General features: G+C 42.8%; 1 pseudogene across 1 annotated transcript in view; it reads right to left on the bottom strand.

Annotated features, from left to right (window-relative positions):
• LOC309827194 (centrosomal protein of 78 kDa-like) overlaps window positions 1-10,374 on the bottom strand; it is a 31,440-nt pseudogene extending 21,066 nt beyond the window's left edge. Inside the window, exons 1-6 of the transcript in view lie at window positions 10,258-10,374; window positions 9,955-10,214; window positions 6,426-6,611; window positions 6,276-6,347; window positions 5,107-5,210; window positions 2,936-3,110 (exon numbers count right to left, since the gene is read on the bottom strand). The product of the transcript in view is annotated as a centrosomal protein of 78 kDa-like (transcript). The remainder of the gene's footprint in view (window positions 1-2,935; window positions 3,111-5,106; window positions 5,211-6,275; window positions 6,348-6,425; window positions 6,612-9,954; window positions 10,215-10,257) is intronic.
• Window positions 10,375-11,267: the final 893 nt, after the last annotated feature.

Below are 11,267 nucleotides of genomic sequence, written 5' to 3' on the forward strand. Positions count from 1 at the left end.
CACAATGGCTACTATTTTGGCAGCAACAAAGGTCAACTTTAAACATTTTGCATCTAAAGTGGCTTTGGATACCTTTGGATAGAAAGTACAGTCTGAGCACTGTCCAGACACTTAGATACCTAAAGGGCATCTAAGATAACAAATCAAAGTCCTGATATTCCCTCAAAAGCTGCTCCTCCCATCAGCCCCCTTTTTCTAAGTGATACAACCCAGTTGCACACATAATCATCAACGACTTGTCTCCTTGTTACTATTCCCTTCCTACCTCACAACTAATCTATCTGCAGGTCTTGTTAGCTACACCCTGAAAACACAACCTGAATTCAACCACTTTTCACTTGCTGCAAACTTCCAACCTAACCTAGGCCATAAACATCTCTTATTTGGACCCCTGTGATAGTCTCCTAACTGGTCTCCCTGTTTCTCTTCTTTATCCTCCCAAGTCCATTCTCTATACCAGGTCACCTTATTCAGATACTATTTGGATCATGCCTTTTTCCAGTTCAAAACCCTCTACTCATTTAGAATAATCCATATCTTTACTCTGGCCTTCAAGACTTTACAAGAGCAGACCGCTGGCTAGCTCCTTGACCTCATGTCACACCACATTCTTCTTCACTCAGTACTCTGCCCAGACTGGCCTTCTTGCTTTTCCTTAAATACTCCACCCACCTACATGCCTGCATACTCATTGCCCCCTTGTCCTGGAATGTGCTTACCCCAGATCTTCCATGGCTTGCTCCTCTCTTCATTCAGGTCTCCATTCAAATGCCACTTCTCCAGTGAAGCTGGCCCCTAACTAACCTGTCCAATGGAGTCCTACCTGCCCCCCTCACTCTTCTTACATTAAGATATTTTTGCACTTCCTACTCTCTAAAATTATATTACTTATCTCTTTACTAATTTCTATCTCAACTCCTTCACTAGAATGTAAGCTCCATGAGGGCAAGACTTTTGTCTGTCTGGTTCACTGCTTTATCAGTAGTGCCTAAACCTGTATCTGGCACACAGAAGGTATTAAAAAAATTACTTGTGAAACTGAAAAATGAATAAAGTACTCCTTGCAAGAATTCAGAGGTTGCACAAGAAGCAAATAATGCTCTTGGTGGAAGCAGGCTTAGTATCTAGGTTCACCTCTATTCAGAGTAGAGATAAGAACAATTTACAAGTATAAATCACTTTAATCAGTAAATTATCTGCTCAAACCATAAGGGAAGTACAACATTAGAAAAGTACTGTTTTCTAGGATACAAACAATTAACAAATTCAAACAATGTGTGTATAGAGAATACACACTAAAAACCTATCATGAAAGTATGATGGTCAAGAACTCTTGCGGTAAAAGGTCAGACAAAAACCAGAACAAATGATCATGAATTCTAGTAGTTCTGGGGCTGAACAACCTACTCATTTAGTCAAAAGGGATCATCGCAAAAGCACAGGTATTAAAAAATATTACATGAAAGGAAACTATCATGAGTCATTTAAGTGTTGAGTGGACCATCACATTAAAATAACTAGAGTCTTTCAACGCCCCATGACATACAGAAATAGCAAGTCAGACATATGGATCTAACAGCATATGATACAACCCTTACAAACTGTCACTACAGAAGAAGGGACACCCGGTGTAATTAACCAACTAGCCAAATGAATACAAACAGCCAGTAAACCTCACCAGTAAATCAAATGAATACAAAATAAAACAAAATGTGGTTATTCTCCTATCAGATTAAGCCAAGATTCTGTAAGAGAAGTCTTTAAAATGTCTATACCCTTTTGATCCAAAATAGTCAGAGATATAGGTAAGGATATATATCAGAGTACTTTTTGTAACTGAAAAACTGGACATACCTTTTATACAAGATCGGATAAGCTATGTGCACTGTGGCATATTCATATAATGGAACACTGAAGGGTCACAAAAAAAATGATGCAGTAAGGCTTCCCTGGTGGCGCACTGGTTGAGAGTCCGCCTGCTGATGCAGGGGACACGGGTTCATGCCCTGGTCCGGGAAGATACCACATGCCGCGGAGCGGCTGGGCCCGTGAGCCATTCCCGCTGAGCCTGCGCGTCCGGAGCCTGTGCTCCGCAACGGGAGAGGCCACAACAGTGAGAGGCCCGCGTACCGCAAAAAAAAAAAAAAAAAAAAGATGCAAATTTACTGACATGCTAAGATGGTCATACTGAATTAACTGAAAAAAGTTATAAAATTTGGAGTAATCCCACTTGCATAAAAAAGGGAGAGGTACTCATTTTTGTAGTCTTACAGTTTTTAAAAAGTGCTACCAGCCAGTGTTTGTGAGAGGCAGGCTTCATTCACATCCACTCTTGGGGTGGACTACAAATTGGCATAGCCTTTCTGGGTGGTAATTTGGCAATGTGTATGAAAAGTCTTAAAAATATGTCACACTTAGTCATTCCACTTGTAGTACCTTATTCTACAGAAGTAAGCCCGATGGACACAGAGATGTATATATAATGTATTCACATTGTTTCTGACAGGGAAAAGCAAACTGTCTCAATCTAATTGCAAAGAATTGATTAAACTATGGGACATCAATATGATGGAACACTACATGATACCTCATTAAGTGAAAAAAGCAGGAATATGAAATAGCAAGTATACTACAATTCTATTTTTGTAATCTCTAAGTGTACAAATATATTTATAGAAAACAATAAAAAGACTGAGAATATATACACCAAAATGAACAGTGATTATGTCTGGGTGTTAAATTTATAGGTAATTGTTCTCTTGTTACTCTGTATTTTCTGTAAAGAATATATGTAACTCTTAGAGAAAGTTTAAAAGCAACATAAAAGCTATCAGAAAAAATGAGGCCTTAAAAAAAGTCCTATCACAACAGTATCATGCCAAAAGCTAAGCATATATTACATTAAAAATTCAGTATTTTCAATATAAGAATTTACCTCCAAGCCATAAATCCTCACTAAGAGATTCTGCAAAAGCACGAGCACCCAGGTCACCAATGAGCTTGTTGCAGTTCAGAGCGATGCGCCTCAAACCAGGCATACAGTCAAGATCAGGTCTCCTGGAACGAAGACTCTCAGCCCAGGTTTCTTCATGCCTTCTGATAGTCTGATACTTCAAAGATCTAATGGGATGAAATTAAGATGTTTCAATAAGGAAACAGGATGTGCCTACTGAGCATGGCTTATTATGTCAGAGATTTACACACACACATATCACGCATATGTGCCAGGAGAATCAAGCTGAGAAATTAAACAGTCAGTTCTGCTTTATGAGTCCAGTGACCCACATTCTAGTCGGTCAGTGATTAGATTCCAGCCACTGGATGACCTGTTTTTGAACAGTTATGTAAAGTTGGATAACTCAATTACTGTCTAAGAATTATTTTCCTTATCTTCTAAGTCAGGGAATTGATTCTAAATTCTATCATTGCTGAGGCTCTAAATTTCATCATTCTGTCCTCCAATGGTCTCCAAACACCTGACTGGGCAACCCATAAGAAAACTTTTTAATATGCATCTTATTTTTTAACAAATTATATACACAAAGTTCTATACATATAATTTAGGTACATTATAAACTACACAGATATTTTTTAAATGATACAAAGCTGAATAGGTTCTAATATTTTCTTTTCCTAACTCCTAAGGCATTACTGAATTTTATTTATTTTTAAAAAGTATTTATTTATTTATTTGTTTCTTTGTTTGGCTGTGTTTGGCTGTGCCAGGTCTTTAGTTGCGGCCTGCCGGATCTTTTACTTATTGCATGTGGGATCTAGTTCCTTGAGCAGGGATCGAACACACGCCCCCTGCATTGGGAGCGCAGTGTTAACTGCTGGACCGCCAGGGAAGTCCCAGGCATTATTTTTAAAACTATATTTACAAAATGGATCTTACATGCTACCTAGGGTGTGGACACAAACTTCAGAGGCCTGGACCATGCACAGCCAGTTTGATGTGCCTTGGGAAGATAATGGTTTGACATTTAACCACAAGTCTTGTCTTAAAGACATTCAATTCTTTATATTCATAAAATCAATTTTGGTAACAGGGAACACTGACTTTAAATCAAAAAAGTCTTGTTACATTCTTGAAAACATAAAAGACTCAAAGTGCCTTTGACACTCTAAGAGCAAAATCATTAGTGTCATTTTCCTATTAACAATGGCTTATAAAAGCTCCAAGCAGAAATAACAGCAATCACTTACACAGTGCTTAGTATGTGCCAAGCACTATTTATACAAATGAGTTCATTTAAACCTCACAACGAGGCATAGACGTTAAGTGATTTGTCCATGGTCACTAGCTATGAAAAGGGAGAAAGGGAATTTGAACCTAGGCCATTTGGCTTCGGCACCCAAGTTCTTGACTGTTCTCTACCCGAGGGGTCAATGGACTTGCCCTGTATAGGCTCAAAGAATTTTTCAATTTCTAAAATCTAAATTTAAACATTTCCAGCTTTGTGGGCTATACAGTTTCTGTTGCAACTACTCAACCCCACTGGCGTAGGCTGAAAGTAGCCATAGCTACCATGTAAACAATGGGTTCCACTATGTTCCAAAAAACTTTCTTTAAAAAATCAGGCGATGGGCTGGATCTGGCCCACCAGCCATAGTTTACCTATCCCTGATCTGCACCATCAAACTATTAAAAAGACTTCATGTCAAATTATTAAATAATTTAGGCCTAAATACAGTAATTATAACCACTGTAAAGTTGTTAAGGCATTAAAAACTGTATTTACAAGTTGCCGATGTAGTGATGTTTATTAGTTTATAAACTACAGCAGCTACTAGACACTTGATTCATTTAAATCTTGAAGGCTATAAAGGCATAGTTTCTTCACAGCATCACAATCAATGTTTTCAGTAACTAAAAATACATAGAAGTATTATTATGTATTATATATTAAATCTCCTATTTCTAAAATTAAGTGGACTATCTTTACTAAATGGTAGAATCCCAAACTGAAAACTGGTCTTATTCTTTCAACAAAACGAAAGATGCACTCACAGGTATCAAAAGACAAAAATTAACTGCCATCTGTGTCAATGTATTAATGTGCTTCAATCACATATGTTTTCATGAAAGTTTAAACATAAAATCACCTTTAAGATCTTGGCCATGTAATCTGCTCCCTGCCATGTCAGATTATACCCCGTGAAGTTTACTGTCTTAAGAGTGATAGAGTTCTTTACACCTTGCCAAATAACTAAAAGGAAAAAAAAAAAACCCACACACACAGTAAGATGAAGAGCCTATACATTTGTCAATCTTGACTTATTTGCTTTTCTTGAGTCAATTGGAGGTTTACAGCCACATTCTTAAAATCATTAACTACAATCTTCCCAAACAGGTAATTGATGAACTGATGCATTCTAAAGCTTGTCAGTAACAAAGTTATTCCAGTTTACAGCAACAGTTTAATTCTATTTAGATACTAAAACTGAATACACTGGATACTGCAAACTTTCTTCCCAACCACTCAGTAAAGTACTACATACTTTTGAGACAAAGGAAAAAAAAGAAAAACCTAAAGAGCATAAGACTCTTCCGATTTTCAGTTCCAATGATACATGCCAACCTTGATGATCAATCAGCGATTTAAACGTCAACTATAAACCCAGTATTTTATTAGCTGCTATGCAGTATACTAGAGCAATAGAAGAGGGAGGACCTCAAACCCTCTGTTTCCTCAAATTGAAAGGCAGGCTTCCTTACCCCTTCAGACCACTAATGGACACAGGGAACGTACACTAATGTTTCAGGACCCCAATCAAGAATCACCTGCTTTGTGATTAGGTCCATCATACACCCTCACCAACACCACTGAGTTTGCTGCTCCTACGGGATGTTACATATATTTCCTATTTGAATACATACCACAGTGCATTATAATTATGATTGCAGATAGATGTTCTAACAATTTAAAGAGAATGATGACTTTTTTGCTCTTTACATCTTGCTATTTCCCTTCCCATAATATTTCTTGAAGAGAAACCATAAAAATATAAAGAAACACAAAAAACAGGAAATATACAAAACGTGTGGTTTGTGGCTTAACACAAACTTAAGTAAGATTAATTCTGACAGTATCCAGCATGACAAACTTCCATGGTACAAATGAGAATGGACCAAGGTTTGAGCAGGTACAGGAGACAATCCACGCATGCACAACACCAAGAAAAGGTAGACAGGAAAAGGTAGACAGACATGGTGTGTAGGAAATCACGAGACCAGTCCGATGGGAAGAGACTTAAACAAGACTGAAACTCACTTTCGAAACCTCCGTCTCCAACTGGACAATTCGCAAGACACAGGTTCACCAAAGTGGCCAAATATTCAATCCCTTTAATGGGGAGGAACAGTTTAAAATGTTATTGCTTTAGTTTGCCCCAAAAGCAACTATCAAAGGTTGGCAGGACACAATGAAGGCTTATTTTTGTTAACATAGTTAAGTCTCTCTCTCTCAGAACTAGCCCACTTAGCTCCAGGTTCCTTAGCGCACCCGATGCACTTACACAGCCTTCATGAGCTTTACACAACTGGAAGGTCACATCTTTATTCCTTACCGCAGGAACACGACTTCTGTAAACTTCATTTCTGTCACAACCTAAAGCAAAAATATTGTAAAATGAGTGGTTTAAACCATACATTTTATCATCATTAAAAAGCACCTAAATAAAAAGAAAAAAAGCATCTGCTCTGTGCTAAGGATTAGAAACGACTCCTGCCCTTAAAGCCTTCATTAAGGAGGAAGATGTATAAACTCAAAATTTCAATCACATGAGATAAATAAACATAACCTTTATGCATAGAGGTGCCTATGGAGGCAAAAAGTTATATCTAAGTGACAGCTTCATGAGAACCCTGAAGTAGAATCTAGAAAGATGAGGCTATGCAGAGTTGGAGTAGGAGGTGCATTAACTGCAGAGGGAACATCTGTGAAAAGACACTCAAGCCTGACTCCTGCTGGGCACTGTAAATACTTCAGGTGGGGACGACTAAAGGCCAGGGGTCCAAGTGTGAGAAGAGACACAAAGGAAAAGAGAGATGCTGGCAGAAGCAAGCCTGGGAGAGAGCATGGCTTTTATCCCACAGGTGACGAGGCCTGGGACTACCACTAGCTGAGTAAGGGTGCCTCCGCTGATTAGAAAAAGGCGCCCCGCTGCTGAAGGACCAATTAGACAAAGGGAGTGATCCCAGAAAGTTCCCCTTCCTCAGGGCCAAAGAACGCCATGACGGGGCTTCCCTGGTGGCGCAGTGGTTGAGAGTCCGCCTGCCGATGCAGGGGACACGGGTTCGTGCCCCAGTCCGGGAAGATTCCACATGCCACGGAGCGGCTAGGTCCGTGAGCCATGGCCGCTGAGCCTGCGCGTGCGGAGCCTATGCTCCACAACGGGAGAGGCCACAACTGTGAGAGGCCCGTGTACCGCAAAAAAAAAAAAAGAGCCCCATGAGGCTTGGCCCAGCACAGTGCAGACTACACGCCTCCGTGTAGAGCACACGCTGGGTGGCTAGTATGAACTAACTCTGTGTGGGCAAGCCATTAGCAGCATTATTTTAAGCATAGCTTTTTATGTTACAAGATCAGTCAACCCGAGTAGGCAGATGAACTTAGAGGAGCTGAGCCCAGGAGCTGTGAAAGCACCCAGGAGTTTCTGCCATAGTCTGGGCAAAATGTAATATGGATGAAGAAGCAAATTTAAGAGGAGGCCAAAATCTACAAGCTAGCCCCACTGGATTCAAGACATAAAGGAAGTTCAGTGAAGGAACTCTGAAGAGAAAGGGCTCAACAATAAATTTTTGTTACATTCAATGTAAAATATGTGGCAAAATTAAGTACAGTGGCCTTTAAGGTCCTTTCCAGCTCTAATTTCTTTTGATTTCTAACTTATTACTCTGCTTAAGTAAAGTCCCTTCAGAGGTACAGAACAGTTCTTACACCTGAATGGGATGCAAAGAATAATCTGACTTCTGTTCACCAGGGGATGAATTGAACTGTCCTTGCAGGAGAGAGAACAGATGGTGTGAACCCCAGATCCTAGTAAAGGGCCAGGCACACGATAAGTATTCAGCTTTTCGAAAACAAACGAACAATCATTTCCTTTCCTAGATCTTCACACCCTTCCTCTGCTGGCTACTTTCTCTCAGCTTATAAACATCCTCAAATATACCCACTTAAAAAACTCTCAGACCTATGACTCTTTGGATATTCTTGTGGATAACCTAAGTCTCTCCCATGCCTTCAAACACCTGTCCTTCCAGAAAGCCCAGATCTGTATCTTGGGCCCAGACCTGGCCCCTCTACCAGGCCCCTCTAAAGCACTGAAGATCAAGTAAGATCCTCTCCCCACCTCCAATCCCTCTCTACTGTGCTCTGTATCTCACAAAAAGATGCAGCTGTAAACTGTCACCCACACTTGCTGCCCTCCCTTTTCTAACTGGTCACCAGGCCTCACCCATTCTCTCTCAGATCTGCAAAATCCAGTTCCACCTTTTATAACTTAAGTGGGACCCTTTGATTACAATTCACGCTGCACCCAATCAACTGCCTTCCACATGGAGGTCCCAGTGAGCCTCTAAACCAGAATTCCATTTCACTGTTCTTTGGTGTTTCCCACAGCCTTCAGGATAAACATCCAAACTTCTGACATGACAAACAAGGCCCCTTTCTGTGGGGCCCCACTAGGTTTCCAGTATCAACTCTCATTGCTTTCCCAAACCCTGAGTTCCAGTCCTGTACCTGAGTTTTGCCATATTTTTTTATATTTCTCAAACTTTGACACACACTGCTCCCTCCTGCCACCCCAGGAGCTTCTACATATCCTTAGAAAGGATGGCACCTCCTCCAAGAGCCTACCCTGAACTTTCCCTTCCAAGATTCTATGCTCTGCAAAGGGGAAAGATGGCGGGGAGGGATACATTAGGAGTTTGGGAATAACATATACACACGACTATATATAAAATAGATAATCAACAAGGACCTACTGCATAGCACAGGGAACTCTACTCCGTATCCTGTAACAAACTGTACGGGAAAAGAATCTGAAAAGGAATGGATATATGTATAACTGAATCACTTTGCTGTACACCTGAAACTAACACAATATTGTAAATCAAAGATACTCCAATATAAAATAAAAATTAAATTAAAGAAAAAAGAGATTCTATGCTTTGTAGCACCAGAACTCACTTCTTCCAGAACACTGACTACTGTGCTTGTGTTTACTTGCCACCCAGTAGAAGGGGAGCTTACCTAGGGCAGAAGCGTCGTCTCCAGCAGCCCTTGGTTCTGACAACTCATTCAAGTACCAGGATACTTTACACACATAACCTGCTTAATTAATTCTAAGAACCCACAGAAAGAGTGGTTTTTAATGTCATTTTACAAGTGTGGGGATTGTAGCGCAAAAGAAACCTGCCCAGGCCACAGAGAGCATAAGCCCTGGAATTCAAACTCTAAGCTGCCTTCACACTGGTGCTCTTTCCACTATAGGATACTATTGAAAAAAAATTTCTTTTTCCTGAGCCCTGTTTGAATGGAAAGGAAATGAAGCTGGGATATATCAATTTCCTAATCGCTTTGGTCTGTACCAGGCAAAGTCATTCAACACACCAGGTAACATCTGTGCAACCATTAACGACGCTCCAAACTGTGCTAAGTGTTCTACATTGTAGAGTCTACAAGCATTAACAGAGTGAGACCTTGTAACCTCCACAGAGAGTGGGTCCTGTTAAGCCCATGCAACAGATGAGAACACTGAGACCTAGAAGCCTTAAAGCACTCGGCCGGGGTCACCGAGCTGGCAGGGGTCCTAAGCCGCACGCCCCGTCTAGTGCACGCACACCCGGGCACTGGGCACCGGTTCTAGTGCCCACCCTCCACCTTGCACCATCTAAAACCCCGCTTCTCAGCGCCCACATGAGGGCCCCTGGAAGCGGGAACTACAAACCTGTCTCGCCAAGCCGTGGTTGGAAGAAACTCTGGATACAGATCACGGGCAGAGGGTGCTCATGAGCGGCGTCCAGTCAACCCCACGGAGGCGGTCGGCGTTGAAGTCCAGCAGCCCTCCCGCAGGGAAGCGCGAACGGCGGGCAGAGGCAGCGAGTCCTGCAGCGCACACAGCTCCTCACAGCGCCAGAAGTCGGCCACGCTGTCGCGGCGCAGCTTCACCGAGTGATCATGGCCGGAGTGTGGCCTCGGGGACGCTGGCTGCGGACACGATGCCCACAGCCGCCTGGCGGTCCCTGCTCGCCTCCCGGTCCCTCGGGCGCCCACCGCCCGGCGGCTGCGGCGCCGCAGCGTGGGCAGGACCCACGTAGCAGGCGGAAGACGCAGGGCCACGGGCCCCAGCTACGCCGGCCCCCTCCATGCCACGACCCCGTGACCCCGCATCGCCGGCTGTTGGCGCCGGCCTCAACGCCCCGCGAGACGCGGCGCGGCGGTTTAAACTTCCGGGCGGGACCTTGGGGGCGGGGCTCGAGGACGTCAGCGCACGCCCTGTGCGCCAGCACGCAGCCCCGTCTCCCAAGGGGACCCGGCTTGAGGAGCAGTGGTGGAAGCTTCGAGACTAGGACGGCGCGAAAGGTAGGCGGTGTGGAGAATTTGGGGTTTCGAAAACGCGTTTGCTGACTGATCCAAACAAAAGTGAGACATGATTGTATCAGCGCATTTTAAAAGTAAACTCCCACTAAGTGTCTGTGCTCGCGCCGCCCAGGAGAGAGTGTGCACTTCGTGAGGGACACAGGAAAGGCTGAGTGAACGTTTGCCTGTGGTCCGTTACCTGGTGCGCGGGTGTGTGAATTTCTGCGGAGAGCCCTTAATTTCTGTAGTTTCTGCTGACTTGACACGGTGGTTGGCAAACGGTGACGTGTTCCGTGCATTCAGGACATGATCGTGGTTACTAATAATCACTTTGTTTATTTATTTGTACTGACAACTCCGAGAATTTACTACTGAATATCCACTTTACAGAGGAGAAACTGAGGCGTAGGAAGTGAAGTGACTGAGTGAGAGGAAGGACTCAGACGATTGGTGTCAGTAAATTAACCCTGCAAGGAGGCCGTTAGACCGCAGTGGCTCTAGTGATGCGGCTGCTTACGTAAACCAACCAAAATCTAAGCCTGTCAACGCCTCAGGGTGACGAAAACCGCTGAGGACAACCAGTCACAAACCACCAACTAGGCGTTAAAGCCATAGCAAATCAGTCATTTCCTTGCTCTGCTTCTGCCCTTTTAAAATAAACATCTCTGCAGCTCCTGTGGC

The sequence above is a fragment of the Grampus griseus genome, assembly GCF_964374135.1.
Source record: "Grampus griseus genome assembly, chromosome: 9".
In the NCBI taxonomy this organism is placed as follows: Eukaryota; Metazoa; Chordata; class Mammalia; order Artiodactyla; family Delphinidae; genus Grampus; species Grampus griseus.